This window comes from Pleurodeles waltl, chromosome 11 (genome assembly GCF_031143425.1).
Source record: "Pleurodeles waltl isolate 20211129_DDA chromosome 11, aPleWal1.hap1.20221129, whole genome shotgun sequence".
NCBI classification, from domain to species: Eukaryota; Metazoa; Chordata; class Amphibia; order Caudata; family Salamandridae; genus Pleurodeles; species Pleurodeles waltl.
Window position 1 is genome coordinate 990864930 of NC_090450.1, and position 21909 is coordinate 990886838.

The following is a 21909-nucleotide window of genomic DNA, read 5'->3' on the forward strand; positions in this document are numbered from 1 at the left end:
CTGATTCTGAATACCTGGAATAAATTGTGCTATTAGGCGAATGTGGTTGTGAATAGCCCAATGCCATATTTTCTGTGTTAGGAGACACAACTGTGTTGAGTGTGTCCCTCCTTGTTTGTTTAGGTAGTACATTGTTGTCATGTTGTCTGTTTTGACAAGAATGTATTTGTGGGTTATCATGGGTTGAAATGCTTTCAGCGCTAGAAATACCGCTAACAGTTCTAGGTGATTTATGTGTAACTGTTTTTGCTGTACGTTCCATTGTCCTTGGATGCTGTGTTGATTGAGGTGTGCTCCCCACCCTGTCATGGAAGCATCTGTTGTGATCACGTATTGTGGCACTGGGTCTTGGAAAGGCCGCCCTTGGTTTACATTTATACTGTTCCACCACTGAAGCGAGATGTATGTTTGGCGGTCTATCAACACCAGATCTAGAAGCTGACCTTGTGCTTGTGACCACTGTGATGCTAGGCGCTGTTGTAAGGGCCGCATGTGTAACCTTGCATTTGGGACAATGGCTATGCATGAGGGCATCATGCCTAGTAGTTTCAGTATTATTTTGACTTGTACTTTTTGTTTTGGATACAAGGTTTGTATTACATTGTGAAATGTTTGTATTCTTTGTGGACTTGGAGTAGCAATCCCTTTTGCTGTGTTGATTGTTGCTCCTAAGTATTGCTGTGTTTGGCACGGCTGCAGGTGTGACTTTGCGTAGTTGATTGAGAAACCTAGTTTGTGTAGGGTTTCTATGACATATTTTGTGTGTTGTGAACACCGTTTTAGCGTATTGGTTTTGATTAACCAATCGTCTAGGTATGGGAACACATGTATTTGCTGCCTTCTGATATGTGCAGCTACTACTGCCAGGCATTTTATAAAAACTCTTGGCGCAGTTGTTATTCCGAATGGCAACACTTTGAATTGGTAATGTATCCCTTGGAATACAAACCTTAGGTACTTTCTGTGTGAAGGATGTATTGGTATATGGAAATATGCATCCTTTAGGTCTAGTGTTGTCATGTAGTCTTGTTGTTTGAGCAGTGGGATTACGTCTTGTAGAGTAACCATGTGAAAATGGTCTGATTTGATGTAGGTATTTAATGTTCTGAGATCTAGTATCGGTCTCAGGCTCTTGTCCTTTTTGGGTATCAGGAAGTACAGCGAGTAAACTCCTGTGTTTAATTGATCTTTTGGTACTAATTCTATTGCTTCTTTCTGTAGCAATGCCTGAACTTCTAGTCCTTGAAGATCTATATGTTGTTATGACATATTGTGTGTTTTCGGTGGGACGTTTGGAGGGAATTTGAGAAATTCTATGCAATAACCATGCTGGATAATTGCTAAGACCCAAGTGTCTGTTGTTATTTCCTCCCAATGTGTGTAAAACTTGGTTAGTCTCCCCCCCACAGGTGTTATGTGTTGGGGATTTGTGACCTTGAAGTCACTGTTTGTTTTGAGGAGTTTTGGGACTTTGGAACTTTCCTCTGTGTCTTTGAAACTGTCCTCCTCTATATTGTCCCCGAAAACCTCCCCGCTGATACTGGCTCTGGTAAGTGGGCTTTGTTTGTGAGGTTGTGGCTTCTGTGGTTTGCCCTCGAAACCCCCCTCGAAATTGTGTTTTTCGAAATGTGCCTCTGCTCTGCGGGGAGTAGAGCGCGCCCATGGCTTTGGCCGTGTCAGTGTCTTTTTTAAGTTTTTCAATTGCAGTGTCCACCTCCGGCCCAAACAACTGCTGTCCGTTGAATGGCATATTCAGCACAGCTTGCTGTATCTCTGGTTTAAATCCTGATGTACGCAGCCATGCATGCCTCCTTATCGTTACTGCTGTGTTGACAGTTCTAGCAGCTGTGTCTGTAGCATCCATTGCTGATCGAATTTGATTATTGGAGATATTTTGTCCCTCTTCGACCACTTGCTGCGCTCTTTTTTGAAACTCCTTTGGCAAGTGTTCAATAATGTGTTGCATCTCGTCCCAATGGGCCCTATCATATCTGGCTAGCAAAGCTTGCGAATTTGCAATACGCCACTGGTTTGCTGCCTGTGCTGCCACCCTTTTGCCTGCCGTGTCGAATTTTCTACTCTCTTTATCTGGAGGTGGCGCGTCTCCTGAAGTATGAGAGTTGGCTCTTTTGCGCGCTGCTCCAACTACAACAGAGTCTGGTGATAGCTGTTGTGTGATGTACACTGGGTCTGTTGGTGGCGGTTTATATTTTTATCTACTCTTGGAGTAATGGCTCTCCCTTTGACAGGCTCTTCAAACACTTGTTTGGAGTGTTTTAGCATTCCGGGCAACATTGGCAGACTTTGATATTGACTGTGCGTAGACGACAGTGTATTAAAAAGGAAGTCATCTTCAATGGGTTCTGAGTGAAGGCTGACATTGTGAAATGCTGCTGCCCTTGATACCACTTGAATGTAGCCTGTACTATCCTCAGGTGGCAAGGGTCTTGCTGGATAGCATTGAGGACTATTGTCTGACACTGGTGCGTCGTAAAGGTCCCATGCGTCAAGGTCAACTTGACTCATCCCCGTATGTTTTGGGGATTGCATCATTGGTGGAGTGGCTACCGGTGATAGTTGTGGAGAGTGATGTGGGGATGGTGGTGGTGTTATTTGTTTAGCCACTTTTGCTTGTGGCTGTTTGTCCTTGTACTTGTCTTGGAAGGCAAGTTTTCGTTTCATTCTGATTGGGGGAAGAGTGCTGATCTTCCCTGTATCTTTCTGAATAAAGAGCCGCCTTTGCGTGTGATCTGGCTCTATTGTCTGTAATTCTTCTTCAAATCTGTGTGTCTTCATTTGAGAGGACAGTCCTTGTTCCTCTGAATAGGAACTCATTTTCGGTTCGGAGGCCGGATGTTTCAGCACCGAAACCTTTTCTGCTGCTTTTTTCGGCTCCGACAAAATCCTTTTGCTTTTCGGCATAGTGCCCTCTCGGTGCCGACCAATTTCGGTGCCGCTGTCTCGGTGCCGATTCTTTTCGGAGCCACTCTCTCGGGCCCGAGATTGCTGCATGCCTGTATCTCGACCGGAGTCGGATGACTTCGACACCAGCTCCGCCTTTTTCAGTGCCGATGGACGGTCACCTACTTTTCGGGTTAAGCCATGGCCTGTTGGCGGTGGCGTCCCGTGGGCTTTGGCAGTCTTTTCGTGAGTTTTTTGTTTCGACGTCTTACTCACGGTTTTCGGCGTTTCTTCGGGATCGACCTCCTCCGAGTCCGAATCCTGGATGGAGAATGTTTCTTCCTCCTCCTCGAAACACCCTTGTCCTGTCGGCGCCGACGCCATTTGCAGTCTTCTTGCTCTTCGGTCCCTGAGTGTCTTCCTCGACCGAAACGCTTGACAGGCCTCACAAGTATCCTCCTTGTGTTCTGGTGACAAACACAAGTTACAGACCAGGTGTTGATCTGTATATAGATACTTTTTATGGCATTTTGGACAGAAGCGGAATGGGGTCCGTTCCATCAGCCTTGAAGAGACATGTGGCCGGGCCGACCAGGCCCCGACGGGAATCAAAAAACCCCGATGGGCCACCGGAGCTCTTCTCAATTCGGTGTCGATCTGTTGTAACTAACCCGATACCGAACGCAAACAATACCGATGATTTTTCCGAGATTCTAACTAACTTTCCGACCCGAAACACGGAGCGAAAAGGAACACGTCCGAACCCGATGGCGGAAAAAAAACAATCTAAGATGGAGTCGACGCCCATGCGCAATGGAGTCGAAATGGGAGGAGTCCCTCGGTCTCGTGACTCGAGAAGACTTCTTCGAAGAAAAACAACTTGTAACACTCCGAGCCCAACACCAGATGGCGGGAGGTGCACAGCATGTGTATCTGCAGCTACACATGCCATTGAACATATATTTACAATATAATAGTACTACAACAGCCACAGGCTTCCGGGGAGGAGGGAGGGCGCATGTGAATCTACAGCACTACATGCCACAAACAGATGTCTACTGGGTAAGTAAAGTTTTTAGTTTGATGGCATGTGTAGCTGTAGATACACATGTTGTGCATAGACTGATAAGCAGTCCCTCCTATGAAAGAAGCAGTGGCTAGCCTGCAGGAGTTGAACTAGTTTGAAATAGTGTTTTATGCACTGCTTGTCCAACATTTGCTTGTTGGCGAGATAATACATCCACACAGTAGTGTTTAGTAAATGTGTATGGTGTAGACCATGTGGCTGCTTTACATATTTCTGCCATTGGTATATTGCCTAGGATTGCAATTGAAGCCCCTTTTTTCCTAGTAGAATGAGCTTTTGGAGTTACAGGTAGCTTTCTTTTGGCTTTAAGATAACAAGTTTGTATACATTTGACTATCCATCGTGTTATTCCAGTTTTTGTAACAGGATTACATTTGTGAGGCTGTTGAAAAGCCACAAAGAGGTGTTTGGATTTCCTAAAGTTTTTTGTTCTGTCTATATAATACAAGAGTTTTCACAAAGGCTTTAATAACAGGAATCTTAAATAGGGAAGTATGTTGTCTGTTTTGGAGATAAGCAACTATTGCTGTTAAATGTATCCTTATAGATGAGTTTGCAAGGTATGCTTTTTGTAAATGTAGTATATAGCAAACAATTTCCTGAACTGAATCTTTAAGTGGGTCAATGTTTTTAGGTTGACAGTTGTAGACAAGATGCTTCCATTTAGATGCATAACACTGTCTACTTGTGGGTTTACGTGCTTCTTTTAGAATATCCATACACTCAGATGGAAGTTGTAAGTAGCCAAATTCTATGACTTCAGGAGCCAAATCGCCAGGTTGATTATGCTGGGGTTTGGATGTCTGATTTGACCTCTCCTTTGAGTCAACAGATCTGGTCTGTTTGGTAGCTTTTGATGTGGTATCATAGACAAATCCAACAGTGTTGAGTACCAATGTTGACATGCCCACGTAGGAGCTATGACTATCATGGTGAGGGAGGTTTGTTTCAGCTTTTTGATCAGAAATGGAATAAGTGGGAGAGGTGAAAAGCGTAAGCAAAGATCCCTGACAAGTTGATCTGTAGAGCATTGCCATTGGATTGAGGGTGTGGGTACCTGATGCAAAGTTTTGGCATTTTGCATTTTCTTTTGAGGCGAAAAGGTATATTTCTGGGGTCCCCCACATTTGGAAGTATTTTTGAATCACATGTGGGTGAATCTCCCATTCGTGTATTTGTTGCTGAGTCCTGCTTAAGAGGTCCGCAAGTTGATTGTGTATCCCTGGGATATACTGTGCCACTAATTGAACCGGATTGTGAATTGCCCATTTCCAAATTGTCTGCGCTAGAAGGGACAATTGAGATGAATGTGTCCCCCCATGTTTTTGCATAAATACATTGTTGTCATATTGTCTATTTGTATTAACCCGGTCTTGTGTGTGATTTGTGTTTGAAAGGCTTTGAGTGTGAGGAACACTGCTAGTAATTCCAAGTGATTTATGTGATAAGTCTGCTGGATGAAGTCCCATTGTCCCTGTATAGTGAGGTTGTTGAGATGAGTTCCCCAACCTATCACTGACACATCTGTTGTGACTATGGTCTGAGGAACAGGGTCCTGAAAGGGCCACCCCTTTGATGGATTGGTGTGATTCCACCACTGCAGAGAGTGGTAAATATACCGGTCCAACAACACTAGTTCCAAAATAGGACCCTGTGCCTGAGACCATTGTTGCGAGAGACACTGCTGTAGTGGTCTCATGTTTAGGCGTGCATTGGATACTACTGCTATGCATGATGCCATCATACCCAACAGTTTCATGATCAACTTCACTTTGTAAGTGTGGTTGTATTGCAGTTGAGACATGAGATGGTGAAAAGCTTGAATTCTCACTGGGTTTGGGTTTGCTAATGCTGATTGAGTGTTCAGAACTGCTCTCAGATACTGTTGTATTTGTGCTGGCTGCAGGTGAGATTTTTGTAGTGTGTCCACTGTGTGTGAGGTTGACAGGTTTGAATTATACTGGCTTTTATGAGCCAGTCGTCTAGATACAGAAAGACATGTATGTGTTGTCTTCTGAGGAATGCTGCAACCACTGCCAGGCATTTGGTAAATACCCTTGGTGCTGTTGTTACTTCGAAGGGTAGTACTTAGAATTGGTAATGCTTTCCTGCTATTACAAATCTTAGCTATTTTCGATGTGCTGAATGTATTGTAATGTGAAAATAAGCATCTTTGAGATATAATTCAGTCATGTAATCTTGTTTTTGTAATAGGGGAATGACATCTTGTGGAGTGACCATATGAAGGTTTTCTGAAAGTATGTATAGATTGAGGGGTCTGAGATCTAGGATTTGTCTGAGAGTACCATCCTTTTTTTGGGATGAGGAGGTATAGTGAATATACTCCTGATGTACCATCTCTATGGCTCATTTGAGGAGTAGCGATTGCACTTCTTGTTTCAATAAAATGAGATGCTCCTGAGTTATTTTGTGTGAATGAGGTGGAATGTTTGGTGGAGTGAAAATGAGTTCTAGACAATAACCATGTTGGATAATTGGCAGAACCCACGGATCTGTAGTGATGTTGTGCCGTTGTGGATAGAAATGTGCTAGTCTTCCTCCCACAGGAGATATGTGTTCTGTGGGGATGTTGAGAAGTCACTGTTAATTTGATTGTGAGGAATTTCTGGAGGTGGAGAGTTTACCTCTTCCTCTAATGTTAGATCCTCTATAGGAGCCTCTAAATGATTCTCTAGTATAAAACTGTGAGGACTGTTTTTGTTGGGGGGTTGCTGTCTCTGTAGCTGATATTTTGAAACCCCCTCTAAATTGTGGTCTACGAAAAGTACCTCTGGTGGGTGTGGTAAAGAGCGCTCCCATGGTTTTAGTCTTTTTTTTTTTTTAAGTTAGTCTATAGTTGTGTCCACATCAGGGCCACCAAGTGTTGCTTATCAAGAGGCATGTTTAGTACTGCCTGTTGTATTTCAGGGTTGAAACCTGAACATCTTAACTAGGCATGCCTCCTAATAAGCACACTGGTGTTAACTGATCTAGCTGCTGTATCAGCTGCATCCATTGCAGATCTAATAGTGTTATTAGATATTGCTTGACCTTTGTTTACTATCTGCTGTCCCCTTTTTTTATGTTCTGGAGGTAGTTATTGTAATAGCTCTTCCATTTCATCCCAGTGTGCGCTATCATATCTAGGCAAAATAGCTTGTGAGTTTGCTATTTTTTCCCAGCTGCATCTATTTTCCTGCTTTCTTTATCTGGAGAAGGGGCATCTCCTGTGGACTGACTGTTAGCCCTTTTCCTTGCAGCACCAACTACAATTGAATCAGGAGGTAATTGGGCTCTTATGAACACAGGGTCTGAGGGTGCTGGTTCATATTGTTTATCCACTCTAGCAGTGATAATCCTAGCTTTAACAGGCTCTTGAAAAATATCAGAAGCATGTCTGAGCAATCCTGGAAGCATGGGAAGACAATCATATTGTTTAATACGAAAATAAGTTACTTACCTGCAACTGTAGTTCTCCAGTATTGGAATCTTTCATAGATTCACATGCTTGAATCATTCCCAGTCGTCGAGATGGGAGTCCCCGGTATAATTTACACAAGTAGTGTCAAGATATAATAACAAAGAAAAAAGGTCATAGGCCTCTTCAATTTAACGGTCTATCAGAGTCATTTTGTGAAAAGGACCAAACTTGAGCATCCACCAATCAGGCGACAGCACCCTCTAGAACCTCCTGAGAGAAGCTCCAGCACCTCAGAGAGAGAGGGAGAGGGAGAGGGAGAGGGAGACATGCTTGAATCAGAGTAGAGAGCAGTAGCTATGCACATTGTAGTATAACAACATATTTGATCGTAAACACCTTGATACATGAAACCTCATTATATTCCTGTATATAAATCTATGTAACTATAAGGGTATACCTATATATATACACACACACACGTGTATATATATCCAGAATGACAAAGCAAAAAGTATCCCAAAACATGTATGTAATATGAATACTATCATTAAAAATGACCACTTATCTGTCTGTCAGAATGTTTACTTACTCTTGTTTACTTTCCTTTTTTTTTTTTTTACTGTGTAAGCGAATATAAGGTATATAAACAATGTGCATACCTGTTCTAGGATGGAGGGATGGAGAAGAGATCGCTCACCTTCACCTGAAGAGATTCCTGAGAACCGCTTGAACCACTGCTACCTCTCCCTGAGATAGAGATTCCAAGCAGTAGTGTTTTGTGAGTGTATGACAGCTCTTCCATGTTGCTGCCCTACAAATGTCTTGTAGTGAAACTCCGGCGAACAGTGCCGCTGACGATGAGACTGCCCTCGTGGAGAGAGCATGTACAGGTGAGTGCAGAGGTTTGCCCGCTGCTTGTTGGCAGAAGCAAATGGCTGAGGCGATCCATCTGGAAATACTCTGCTTGGAGAGTGGATGTCCTTTCCTAGGAGCACTGTATGCTACGAACAGCTGATTAGGGCGTCGAAAAGATTTAATCCTGTCCAAATAGAATTGAACACATCTTTTAACATCTAAGGAGTGTAATGCCCTCTCAGCCGGAGTGGATGGATGAGGAAAAAAGGATTTGAAGACTAGAGGTTCATTGATGTGAAAGTCTGAAGGAACCTTTGGAATAAAATGCGGGTTAGTGTGCATTAGCAGTCTGTCATGTTTAAGCTGTAGGAATGGCTCTTGAATGGAGAGAGCTTGTACCTCGCTGACTCGCCTAACTGATGTGAGAGCTACCAATAAAGCAACCTTCCATGAAAGGAACTTGAGAGAAGCACAATTGATCGGCTCAAACGGATACTTCATCAGTTGTGCTAAGACGATATTTAGGTTCCAAGAAGGAGGTGGTGGCCTGAAAGGAGGGAAAACTCTGAAAAGCCCCTTCAAGAACCTCTTAATCAGACGAGAGGAGCAGAGTGAGGGTGTAGCATCCGAACGTCTGTATGCAGCTATCGCTGCTAGGTGAACTTTAATGGAAGAACGTGCCAGGCCAGCTAGAGCTAGCTGCAATAGGTACGGTAATATTTCCTTTGGTGGTGAGACTAATGGGTCAATCTGTCGTTGATGACACCAGACACAGAATCGTCTCCATTTACAATAATAAGTTTTATTGGTGCTATCTGCTCTGGCTTTTAACAAAATATCCCTACATTCCTGTGGGATATTCAAATGTGCGAACTCCCTGTGGTCAGGAGCCATGCTGATAAACGCATCGACTTCGGATTTGGGTGCCGAACCTGGCCATTGTTCTTTGTCAACATTTGGGGAAACGGCTCCAGCGGAATTTGAGGCTTGATTGACAGAAGAAGAAGTTCCGCGAACCAATGCTGATGCGGCCAGTACGGAGCTATTAATATCAGAGTGCACAGCTCTGCTTTCATCTTCGTGAGGACCCGTGGGGTAAACGGAATTGGAGGAAAGGCGTAAGCAAAGATGTCTGACCAGACTATCGAAAACGCAATCCCCCAAGATCCCTTCTGGTGATGCCAACTTGCGAAGAACTGGCATTTGGCATTGTGCTTGCTTGCAAACAGGTCTACTGTTGGTGTTCCCCACTGGAAAAAAATGTGGTTCACTATGGACTGGTCTAGCTCCCACTCGTGGCAGCTCGACTTCTGCCTGCTGAGTGCATCTGCTGTCTTGTTGTCTATTCCCGGCATGTGTACCGCTGATAATGTGATGCCTTGCTGCGAGGCCCAATTCCAGATTGTCTGGGCTTCTCTGGAGAGAGTGAGAGATCTTGTGCCTCCTACTTTGTTGAGGTAATGCATCGTGGTGGTGTTGTCCATCCTTATTACTACTTGCGATCCTGATATCTTGGGAAGAAACGCCTGTAAGGCCAGGTGCACTGCTCTGAGCTCCAGCCAATTGATATGCATTGATGCCAGATGCGGTGGCCATTTGCCACCTAATTGCAGATCCTGTAGCACAGCCCCCCAGCCTTCCAGGGATGCATCTGTCGTTATGGTCCACGGAGCTGGCTGCTGTAGAAACGAAAGGCCGATTGATAAATGATGCCTTCGAGACCACCATCTCAGGAGGGAGGTAGTTGGGTAAATTCTAAAGTATGGCCCGTTCCACTAATTGTAGGACCCACTTGTCTGAAGTGATGGCTTGCCATTGTTCGAGGAATAGAGATATCCTCCCGCCCAGAATGAAAGGTGGAGAGTTGGACGTAGCCGGCGCCTCGGATGCATCAGGTTCTACAAGTCAAATCTTTGGCCGGGCGGGTTGAGCGTCCACGACCTCCAGGTCTACCATAGGCTGGTTGCGGCGGCTGTCTCTGAGTAGTATTGGCGATATTGTTGGGAAGAGGAAGGATAGGTGGAATATCTGGGTTGTTGATATCCTCCTCTGTATGAGGGTTGGCCACGCCCTCTAGGTCAAAAGGAAGACTTTCGATATTGCAGGGTCTCTAGTGACCTTCCCGTGTCTGTGTCCGATTTGATGGATTGTAAGGCGTCAATGTGCTTTCCAAACAATACCTGGCCATCAAAACGTAAGTCCAAGATTTAATTTGCACCTCTGGACGGAAGGAGGTAGCTTTAAGCCAACCTTGCCTCCTAAGCACCGCAGCACCGGCGAGCTGTCGAAAAGCAGTGGTTGCAATGTCCACTGCACAGTCGATAAGTTCTGCAGACGCGTGTTGACCCTCCTGTACAGTTTTGTTTGCCTCTGATCTTGTATCTTCCGGCAACTGGCCAATATAAGGTGCAATGTCCGCCCAAAGTTGCCTATCAAACCTAGCCAGTATAGCCAAAGAGTTGGCGGCTCTTACCACTAGGCTAGCCATAGAGGAAAACATTTTACCTATATTATTTAGCCGTCTACCCTCTTTGTCTGGGGGTGCGGAAATCGGGGCAGAAGGGTTCTTAGATCTTCTTTGTGTTGCCTGAGCTACCACCGAATTCGGAGGAGGGTGTCCAGTTAGATATGTTGGTGCATCGTCCGGTGCCTTGTACTTCTTATCTAAATGAGGTAGTACTGCAGTAACTGTAGCCGGATTATGCATGACTTTAAGACCCTCTTCCCACAGGTAGTTAACTATCGGGATAGAGCGCACGGATTTCTAAAAAGGTTCCTTAAAGTCGTAAAGGAAACAGTTGTTTTGCTTGGTTGGCATTGGTAAAGCAAAACGCTTGCTAGCTCTCTCGAGAAGATTGTGAAACCCTCCTATGTCTTCTGGTGGGGATTCCACCTTAGATTGAGAAGGAGAAGGAGAAGGAGAAGGAGAAGGAGAAGGAGGAGCAGGGATGATGTATTTGTCCCACTCGGAGTGAGTGTCATGAGCTCCCCTTCTTCCTGATCTCCCTCTGAGATGTCTGTATCCTGAGGAAGTGTCATATCAGGAGTAGCCACATTCGTGAGAGGTAAGGAAGTTGGCCTCTGATGTGGAGTGGTAACCCCAGAGACGGGAGATGGGGGAGGTTGTTCTCCTTGAGGGGGAAACCGCGTGCTGTAATCAGCCAACATCGCTCTGAGGTCAGTCAATAGGGAGGATGGAATATATGCTCCCTGTTGGTATTGCTGTTGTTCTGCATAAAATTGGGGGTCATAGGCTTCCTCATACTCCTCCTCTTCCTGATACTTTACGTTCAGTTGGGATGGACTGTGGGCTGTTCCAAATGGCCCCTCATCATCTGAGTCTTCGTCTCCCTCTGAAAGGTGCACTGGAACAAGGAAGGACACCTTACTAGGTGATGTATGAGTTGGCGTCAGCTTTTCCACACTTTTCTGATGTTTCTCCCTCGTCGACGGTGTCGTCGACGGCGCATACATAGACTTTGTCATAGGCGGTGTCGTAGACGCTGGGCGCACGGAGATCTTAATAGAAGAAAGTCTCGCCGACGAGTCTACCGTCGATGACGGTAGGGCTGACACTGACATCAGCGCAGTCGACGATGACGACGTGTAGACGGTCGTCGATGCTGATGTCGTAGCTGCAGTTCTCATCGACGGTGGGGTACCTGTCCTCGTCGACGTTGTCACCGACAGAGCCGTCGACTGTGGAAGCGCAGAACTGGATGTCGTCGTCGTCGGAAAAGTACTCACCGACGGTACCGTCGACGATGAATCCGTCATCGACGATGCTTTTTTCCCAGTTACAGAGGATGGCTTCTTAAAAGTCACAGATGGAGGTACAGAGGAAGATTTTCTGTGCCTCTCTGAACTGGTAGAATGACTTCTCCCCTCGTTCCTGGAAGCTTTCTTAGGAGAGGAAGATGGGCTGTGGCCCTTATAAGACCCTGAAGCAGTCTTTTTGTGGGCTTTTCTTGAGAGTTGGGAGGGAGATCTTGAGCCTGATCTCGCCCTCTTTGATGATCTCTTGGATGTTGAAGATTCATCACTCTCAGAGTTAGAACCTGGATTTTCTCTATGTTTTAGTTTCTGCAGCCATATCAATAATCTGCCTTCCCTGTCCTTTAAAGTCTTAGAGGAAAAGGTACGACAAATCTTACAGTCTTCAGCTGAATGGTCTGGGTAGAGACAGTAAATGCAGTCCTGGTGAGGGTCTTCAGAATGAAGCCTTTTCTTTCCACAAGTCTTGCAGTCTCTGAAAAGACCCTTCTTCTCCTTGTCAGACATAGTTGGAAAATAGTTGACAAATCAAGTTAGTTAAGTTTCTCTGAGAGAAAATGTTGAAAAGGTGTGAAGAAAGAGCAGAGCTCTGAGGAGACTCCCTAGCACGATGTGCGGTAGAAAATGTGAGGTGCTGGAGCTTCTCTCAGGAGGATTCTAGAGGGTGCAGTCGTCTGATTGGTGGATGCTCAAGTTTGGTCCTTTTCACAAAATGACTCTGGATAGACTGTTAAATTGAAGAGGCCTAGGGCCTTTTTTCTTTGCTATTGTATCTTGACACTACTTGTGTAAATTATACCGGGGACTCCCATCTCGACGACGGGGAATGATTCAAGCATGTGAATCTATGAAAGTTCCAATACTGGAGTAAATGCGAGCGTCAAAGGGGAGGCGGGTGGGTCGCATGTGAATTCATGAAAGATACCAATACTGGATAACTGTAGTTACAGGTAAGTAACTTGTTTTCTTATCCAGTATTGGATCTTTCATAAATTCACATGCTTGAATCTGAATAGTCAGCAGTACTGTTGATAAACATTATACTCGCAGTGGATGGAGGGTGCGAGCATGAAAATCCTTTATACCCAATATAAAATAGCTCATAAATCTTGCATTACGAACTTCAGAGAAATACAGATACTTCTAAGTACATATACTGAATATTTGTGTTATAAATACACACACATATATATATATATATATATATATATAAAAACACTAAATACATACTTATATAGAAGCATATCAAAGTATATATGATGGAAATCACGGTTATTTGCATATCAAACCATTTCTATATAACCAAGGAAAGGTCTCACCTTAATGAAAGAGATAGCGTAGAACAGCTTGTCCTACTAGAGAATCTGTTCTCTGCGATGACTCCAAAAAGTAGTGCTGCGTAAAGGAGTGCGTAGTTTTCCATGTCGCAGCTTGGCATCTCTTATCCAGGGCAATACCCTGAAACAAAGCAGCCAATGTGGAGACTGCTCTCGTGGAGGGGGCTCTTGGGCGCCTAGTCAAGGGTTTTCCTGCCTTGGTGTGACAGTATTGGATTGTCGAGGAAATCCACCCGGCTGTAGTGGCCTTGGTGACTCCTGCTCCCTGTCGTCCAAGAGAATAAGATACCAAGAGTTGATTTGATTTTCTGATTTGTTTGGTACTTTGAAGATAAAATTTGAGCCATTGTTTGATGTTCAAAGAGTGTAGCGTTTTTTTCTGCGATTGTAGTTGGGTTTGGAAAAAAGGTTTGTAGTATCACAGGCTCATTGAGATAGAATGAAGATGGCACCTTGGGAATGTATTTGGGGTTGGTTCTGAGCATAACAAAATCATCAGAAAAAAACAAAAAGGGTTCTTTAGTAGTTAACGCCGGTATATCACTGACTCTCCTGGTAGAAGTGAGAGCAAGCAGGGTTGCCACTTTCCATGTGATGTACTTGAGTTCCTCCCTGTGAATGGGTTCGAAAGGAGCTTTCATGAGCCGAGACAGGACTATATTAAGGTGCCACTCTGGCGGAGGTAGCCGCACAGGAGGGAAAGTGTGGAAAAGTCCTTTCATAAACTGCTTAATGATTCTGGATGAGCCAATTGAGGGCATCTCAGCCGATCGCCTATAGGAGGCTATAGCTGCTAGGTGAATCTTGACTGATGCATGGCAAAGACCAGCTTTGGAGAGTGAGAGAAGGTAAGAAAGAATTTGTTCAGGGTTAATTTGTAACGGGTGGAAGTTGTTCTGAAAGTACCAAACACAAAATCTCTTCCACTTCAGTTTGTACGTCTTATTTGTGCTCTCTGCTTGTGCCCTAGATAATATCAGTCTACATTCCTGATCGATGTTCATATCGTGAAACTCTGTACTCAGGAGCCAAGCAAGCAATTGCAGCGAAGCTGGGTCGGGATGAAGGATGAGACCCTGATTCTTTGTGAGAAGGTTGTGGTTGCAAGGAAGGCGGACTGGATTGGCCACGGACCGGAGTAGGAGCTCTGTGTACCAGTACTGTCTGGGCCATCTGTGGGCTATGAGAATGATCCTGCAGCATTCGGACTTCATTTTCCTGAGGAGCCTGGGAATCAGAGGGATGGGGGGAAAAGCGTAGGCAAAGATCCCGGACCATCTCATCAAAAGAGCATTTCCCCACGACCCCGGGAGTGGGTATCAACTGGCGTAGAACTGGCATTTGGCGTTCAGGTTGGTGGCAAACAAGTCTAGGATCGGCTGACCCCATCGTTGGAAGATGCCGTTGAGTATGTTCTGGTTGAGTTCCCACTCGTGGCAGTTGTCGTCTGTCCTGCTGAGAGAGTCCGCTAGGGCGTAGTTGGCCCCTGGCAGGTGCTCCACCCTGAGGCGAACATTGTGCAGTGTGAGCCAGTCCCAAACAGACTGAGCTTCCCTTGAGAGGGAGAGGCATCTTGTTCCTCCCTGCTTGTTGATGTAAAACATACTTGTTGTGTTGTCCGTCCTGACCAACACTGAGGACCCTGCGATGCGTGGAAGAAAAGTTTGAGCGTGAGATGGATCACCTTCAGTTCTAGCAGGTTTATGTGCATTCCTTTCTGGAGATTGGACCATCTGCCCTGAATGCGCATGTCTTGAGAATGGCCTCCCCAGCCTTCCAAGGAAGCGTCTGTGGTGATGACAAAGTCTGTTATTGGTGCTAGAAACGTAAGACCTTGGGAGAGGTGGTTGGTCCGAGACCACCACTTCAACGCCTGCCGAATTTTTGGTGTGATAGTTATTAAGTCGTCGAAGGACCCTTGCGACTGGGTCCATTGGAGTTGTAGTTCTTCTTGCAACGGTCTCATTCTCAGCCTTGCTAGTCGAACTAGGACGATGGCCGAAGAAATCATGCCAAGAAACGACGAACAGTCGTACTGAAACTGACTCTTTTGTGGAGATTCTGACAGCTAAGTGGGTTAGCTTCTGCTGCCTTGCTGGAGTGAGATATGCTTTGTTTTGGATAGTGTCTAATTCTGCACCCAGGAAAACTCTTCTGCATGAGGAAAGTGTGACCGACTTCTGTAGATTCACTGTTAGCCCCAAACTGTGGAATAATTTTAAGCAAGCGTTTGTCGCTTTGGAGGCTAGTAGCGTAGACAGGGCTTTTATGAGCCAGTCGTCCAGGTATGGAAACACCTGGAAACCCTTGCTGCGGAGGAAACCTGCGACTGGGGCAAGGCATTTCGTGAAGATTCTTGGGGCGGATCTCAGCCCGAATGGTAGGACTTTGAACTGATAATGGGCACCGGCTACAGTAAAGCGGAGATATTTGCGATGTTTCTGATGTATTGGTATGTGGAAATAGGCATCCTGGAGATCCAAAGTTGTCATAAAATCTCCAGGATTGAGGTGGTGCAGGATATCTGACAGTGTGATCATCCGAAAAGATTGCTTCCAAAGGAACTTGCTGAGTTTACTGAGATCTAGTATCGGACGCCATTCCCCTGACGACTTCTTCATTATGAAGCAACGGGAGTAGAATCCGAGACCTAGTTGCTGAACTGGAACTGTCTCTATAGCTCCCTTGGCAAGCATAATGAATACCTCCCGTTGAAGCAGACGAAGATGGAGAGGTCTGCCTGTTCTTGGTGGATGATGCAGTGGTTTTTGTATGAATTCCAGGGTATGACCTCTTGTCACTATATCCAGCACCCATTTGTCTGATGTTATTTTCTTCCACTCCTGGATGCCTGGATGTAGTTGGAAATGTTTGCTCCTATTTGTTGATGGTGTGAACATTGGGGAAGCATAGCCGGTGCCTGGAGAATATCATTGCTTTCTGGGTTGATCTCTGCTTTGTGAACCCTGTCTTCTCTTTGCTCCCTGTCTGGTGTAGGAAGCCATAGATGGTTGCCTGTACTGTTGTTGGTAGGAAGGCCTATATTGGGGTTGCTGGTACTGCCTGTGAAAGGAACCTCGAAATGAGGTAAAACCTCTTCCTCTAGCACCCCGAAAGGGCTGTTTCCGGTACTGCACGGTACCTAGGGACTTGGCAGTGTCTGTGTCGGTCTTGACGGCTTAGAGCGTGTCATCTACGTGCTTGCCAAAGAGAGATTCGCCATCGTAGGGCATGTCGAGGATACAGGATTGCACTTCCGGCCTGAAAGATGTGGCTTTGAGCCAACCTTGGCGGCGTAAGACAGCGGCACCAGCTAGCTGACGAAAGCCAGTAGAAGCTATATCAAGAGCGCAGACGATTATTTCTTCTGACGTACGCTCACCTTCTTGGAGGATCTTCCGTGACTCTGCTTGCTTGCTTTCAGGGATGAGGTCCAAGAAAGGTTGCATATCAGACCACATATGCCGGTCATAACGACCCAGGATTGCCAATGAATTTGCTGCTCTGACAGTGATTGCTGACAAGGAGGAGAATCTTTGGCCACATTATCCAATCTCCTTCCTTCTCTGTCTGGAGGAGTAGAGATAGGCATAGATGGGTTCTTAGAACGCCTTTGAGCAGCTTGTGAAATAACCGAGTCAGGATTTGGGTGGCCAGTAAGACATGCCGGAGAATCTTGGGTTGCCTTGTATTTCTTGTCCAGTTTTTGCGGGACTGGTGGGACTGTTGCTGGGTTGTGCATAATCTTTGTACCCTCGCTCCATATAAAATCGATAATCGGAATGGACCGTACAGACGTCCTTGACTGCTCCTTAAAATCATGCAGGAAACATTCCGACTGGGAGACAGATGTTGGAAGGTGGAAGCGTGCAGCAGCTCTGTCCATAAGATTGTGGAAACCACCTATATCCTCGGGTGGAGAATCAGAAGGGCGAGGAGGTGGTGAAGGATCGGGGGCCAAGTAGTCATCCCATTCCTTGGTAGGATGTTGCGGGGTAGAAATCTCTCCTTCTTCCTCTTCTTCCCCTGATGTGGAACCTTCATCTCTAGGGGGTGCAACTAACAGAGTGGGGTGTCATTCTTGGAGTAGCTGGAGGAGGAGGGACATTGGTTGGTGTAGCAAGGAGAAACTGGATGTGGTGGCTGATCTTCTGCTGCCACTGGGAACCTTCTCCTATAATCCTGTATCATAGACTGTAAGTCCTGGATTAAGGAGGAAGGCATCTGTATAGAGTCTCTCGGCTGAGGCTCTCTTGGTTGGTAATAGTGTTCTTGATGTGAGTAGTATGGTTGGTATTGGTCATACTCATCATCGTCATCTTCTTCTTGATATTTAACGTGGAGCTGTGATGGGCTGTGTGCATCTCCGAATGGACCCTCATCAGATTCCTCCCAGTCAAGTAGATGACTGGGTACTAAAGTTGACACTTTGCTTGGAGATGTGTCTATGGGATAAATGTGTGATCTGGGCAGAGATGTGATCCTGACCATGGCTCGGAGATCCAGAGACCTGGAAGAGGTAGGAGTAGCCTCTATCTGCCTGACAGGCACAAGTGAAGTCGTAGATGGTGTCGGAGTTGAAGATGCCGTGGACGGTACTGTGGCCAGTGATGATATTTCCATCGACGTTGGTCTCGTCAACGGTGGTGTAGTCGACGACAGCTTCTTCGACGGTGTCCTCGTCGATGGTGAGACAGCCGATGACACTGTTGTCGTTTATATTATAGTCGACGGGGCTGTTGACGGTGTTATAAGCGACGATGTTGTCGTCGTCAATAATGTCAACGACGCACTCCGTTCTGGAGTCCTCGTAGACGGAGGTTTGATTGAGGGGACAGGAGCCCTTACCGTTTATGTCAAAGTAGTCGTCGCTGACGATGGTCTCGTCGATGATGTAGTGGAGACGGTAGCTGTTAGTACCGTCGTCGATGGTGGTGTCGTCGATTTGAATTTAATAGTCTCCTTTCTAGAGGTAGAAGTCTCTGAGGAAGGAGAAAGACGGTAGGACTCCTTCTTTTGAAGAGAAGAGGATGGCTCAGAGGAAACTGAAGTCTGTAAGCCCTTTCCATGATGTAATTTCTGCCTCTTTCTAGATTTTTCTGTCTGGCCCAGGTCCTCAGATTTGGACCTTTTGTGTGGCCTCTCTGACCCACTCTCCTCACCTGAAGTACAGGATTTTGCCTGTAACCATGTCAGGAGTCTACCCTCACGGTCTCTGAGGGTTTTTGTGGAGAAAGTACAACATTTCTTGCAGTCTTTCACCTGATGTTGTGGGTAGAGACAGTAAAAGAAGTCTTTATGTGGATCATCCACATGGAGCCTTTTCTTTCCACGGGTCTTGCAAGGGCGAAAAAGGCCTTTTCTAGAAGAATCAGACATATTTTAAATTCTTTGAGAGAAAAAAGCTTCTGAAGAAGTAGAAAACTGAGCAGAGCTGAGGGAGACTCTTCACACGACGTGCGGTAGAAAATCTGAGGGAAGGAGCTTCTCTGGAGAGTGTTCTAGAGGGTGCTGGTGCCTGATTGGTCAGCAGGCAGGTTTGGGTCCTTTTCACAAAAGGACATGGATAGGTATATGAGGGATTACTGTTTCCATTATAGCCTATGGCATAAAAGTTTTATTTGTTAATTATTGCTATTTTATGTACCGTGGGACTCCCACTTCGACGACGGGGATGATTCAAGCATGTGAATTCAAGCATGTGAATTTATGAAAGATCCAATACTGGATGACAGGAGTTCTGTTCATTCGGAAAGGGAATGAGCAATAAAGATGCATTTAAATTTTGCTTTTATCTTGTTACACTTGCTGGGTGTTCAAAGACAGAGGTATTTGACAGCTTATGTCTTGTTACAAATTGTTTCTTATTTTATCCTGGAGATTGGTGTTTGCGTTTCTTTCTCTGACTGCAAAGTTAGAGGATTTTGTAAAGTGATCTGTTTTGACAATTGTGACGGGGTACAGTGAGCGTATAATGAAAGGCTGTAGGATGTAATTTTTTTCATTTTTAATAACACATTTAAATAGCTCGTAAATTAACTGTGCAAATGTTTCAAAATGCATCAGCACTTAGGAAAGCACATTGTTTGTAACTCTGAAGTCCTATGCAAACACAGATTTGAATAGTATCAAAACAAATCAGAATACTTTACTTGGTGATGTGGAAATGATAAATATTTGCTGAAACCATATTTCCACACACTATGCTATGTAGTGTTATCAGTAAAACCGCATGTTAGTGGGAAAGTTTGTAGCCATTTAAATGGAAAATATGCTGTCTGTACATGACAGTGGACTACCAAATCATGGTTTGGTAACAGATTTCATAAAAGTGAGGGTTTAAACATGAACTGAGAAACATTCCTGCCTCCGCCCTGATGGCAATGCTATTATTGAACTAAGAGGCAAGTCAAGGGTTGTGGACACCATATTTGTAGGCTAGAATCTTAATATACATGGAGCAAATGTTTAGTGTACTGAATCCAATAAATGCTGAACTCTCATATTTGAAGGTGGTCTCATACATGATAATGAAGAAAAAAGCAACAAGAAAAAAATAATATTTGCCTTGAATCACACACTTTCAGATCGATACCCTTGTCTGATTAGAAGGCAGATGATGCTTCTACAACAGATCATTAGAAGAATGGCAAGAAATTTTACAAACATACTTGAGAACAATGAGTGGAAAAACCAGGGCATAAGTTCAAACACTTTTTTCTATAATAAATTTAATTGCATTTTAGCAGAAAGCTAAAGAAAAAAATACAATTGAAACACGTGAAAATACATGTCTGTACTTGTACCATATCCAGTAAAGTCCCCATCCCATCCCTTGAATCAATGTTCAGAACATGCGATACACAACCCACACCCTATAAACTCCCCCAACTAATATAGTGTGCTATAACCACTATGGCTGAAATCATCAAATCTAACCACAGCTTTAAATCCAGTTACCAGACCAGACCCAATGTTTTTTAAAAAGTGCATAATACCCGTTGGACTGAATACAATGAATATTGTATGCACAAAGTCCAAAAAACTAATGGGGCACTGCATTTTTACAAGTTTCGCATCTCAGCAGGTTGCAAGCCGTAGGTCTCAGTTGCAGAGGTTAGACACCTTTTGTAACAAAATTCCACCCAGTTACTAAATTTGTCAAAACGCATATCCTTTACATCAATTCTAGCCTTTGACTACATGATGAAGCAGAGGATACAAGGCCATACCACAACTCTGTATTGTTTTAGAAACTAATCATGAACAGCTGGCCAAGATTCAACCCACAACAGCTGTTATTAGTTAACGTTAAATACGAACCATTATTTAAACGTGTGTGGGGTGTTGGAATAAATGATCAAAGTAACTAATTAGGGACAACTTAATCAAAGGTTTACACATTCCATAGAGAGAAACCGAATCACACAGTAGTAAGTGACCTAGAGTATTTCTGTAGCTAGAAACACAGACAAATATAAGGTTGTCTTCAATTAAACACGTAACTAAAAGGAAGGGTGCATGATTGATGTTTTGTGCATTTTCCCGTACCAGCCTAATGAGTCCTGGCACTCATGGAAGTAGAATGTTGGGATCAGATGGGAAATAACTCCATATAAAACTACATAACAGGTAGATTCTCGGCAACAGAAAAATTGAGTTTTCTCGGATAGGTGGATTATTTTTAGCCATTTTTTTTGTGTGAATGACAAATTATAGGGCTCGAAGATGGATGACCTGCTCAAAGGGTTTGTAAAGTCCAATGTAATTGTATTATAGCTCTTAACTACGCCTAGCCATGTTATGAAAGACTTACGTCTCCTTTGAGGAGATATAATACTTTAAATGGAAATAATGGCTATAGCAGGTTGCTTTTCTCAAAGACTCAGAGTATAGACACCAAATTTGTTTCTCCGAATGCAGTAAGACTGCAACTGTGTCTGCTGGCTTATTTATTCTTCAGTGAAGCAGGCTTGCTTAAACATACAGGGGCCCTTTGGGATTGAAACTCAGAATCTGGGGAGGTCATTTGTCTCTTAGCATTCTGTAAATTAAATTAGATGCGGGTCAGAATACATTAGCAGAAGCAGACTGTTTTACTATTGTCACCCTTGTAGGGAGAAGAAGCTACTGGAAAACTGAGCGTGTCAGTTACGCCCAAACAGATCATGAAATCTAATGAAGGAATGCGGTCTGGTGGCTGTCAGAATCTGAGCCATCTATTATTCTTTGAGATAGATAGAAGACCTCTGGGCATTTGTAGATATCCATCACTAGTGTCTTAAACAACATCAATTTCAACGTTGGTATTCATTTTTTTTTTTAATGGCTTCACTTTAGGCTCTACAGCTGAAAATGGTGGGGAGAATGTCATGGTCTTTCTTTGGAGCTGCTGAAAGTTCCTACCAGAGAGGCGCACTTTAAAAATAGTACTTGCCTTCCAAGTCAGTAATCTCCATCAGCGCAAACACATGTCACTCAACAAGGTGTTTTGGTGACTTACTCCAGCACCAAAGGCAATCTGCATGATGGCA

General features: G+C 44.5%; 1 protein-coding gene across 1 annotated transcript in view; it reads right to left on the minus strand.

Moving 5' to 3' along the window:
* The window catches only part of YPEL1 (yippee like 1), a 167261-nt gene that overhangs the window by 20448 nt on the left and 124904 nt on the right, over positions 1-21909 (minus strand). The window lies entirely within an intron of this gene.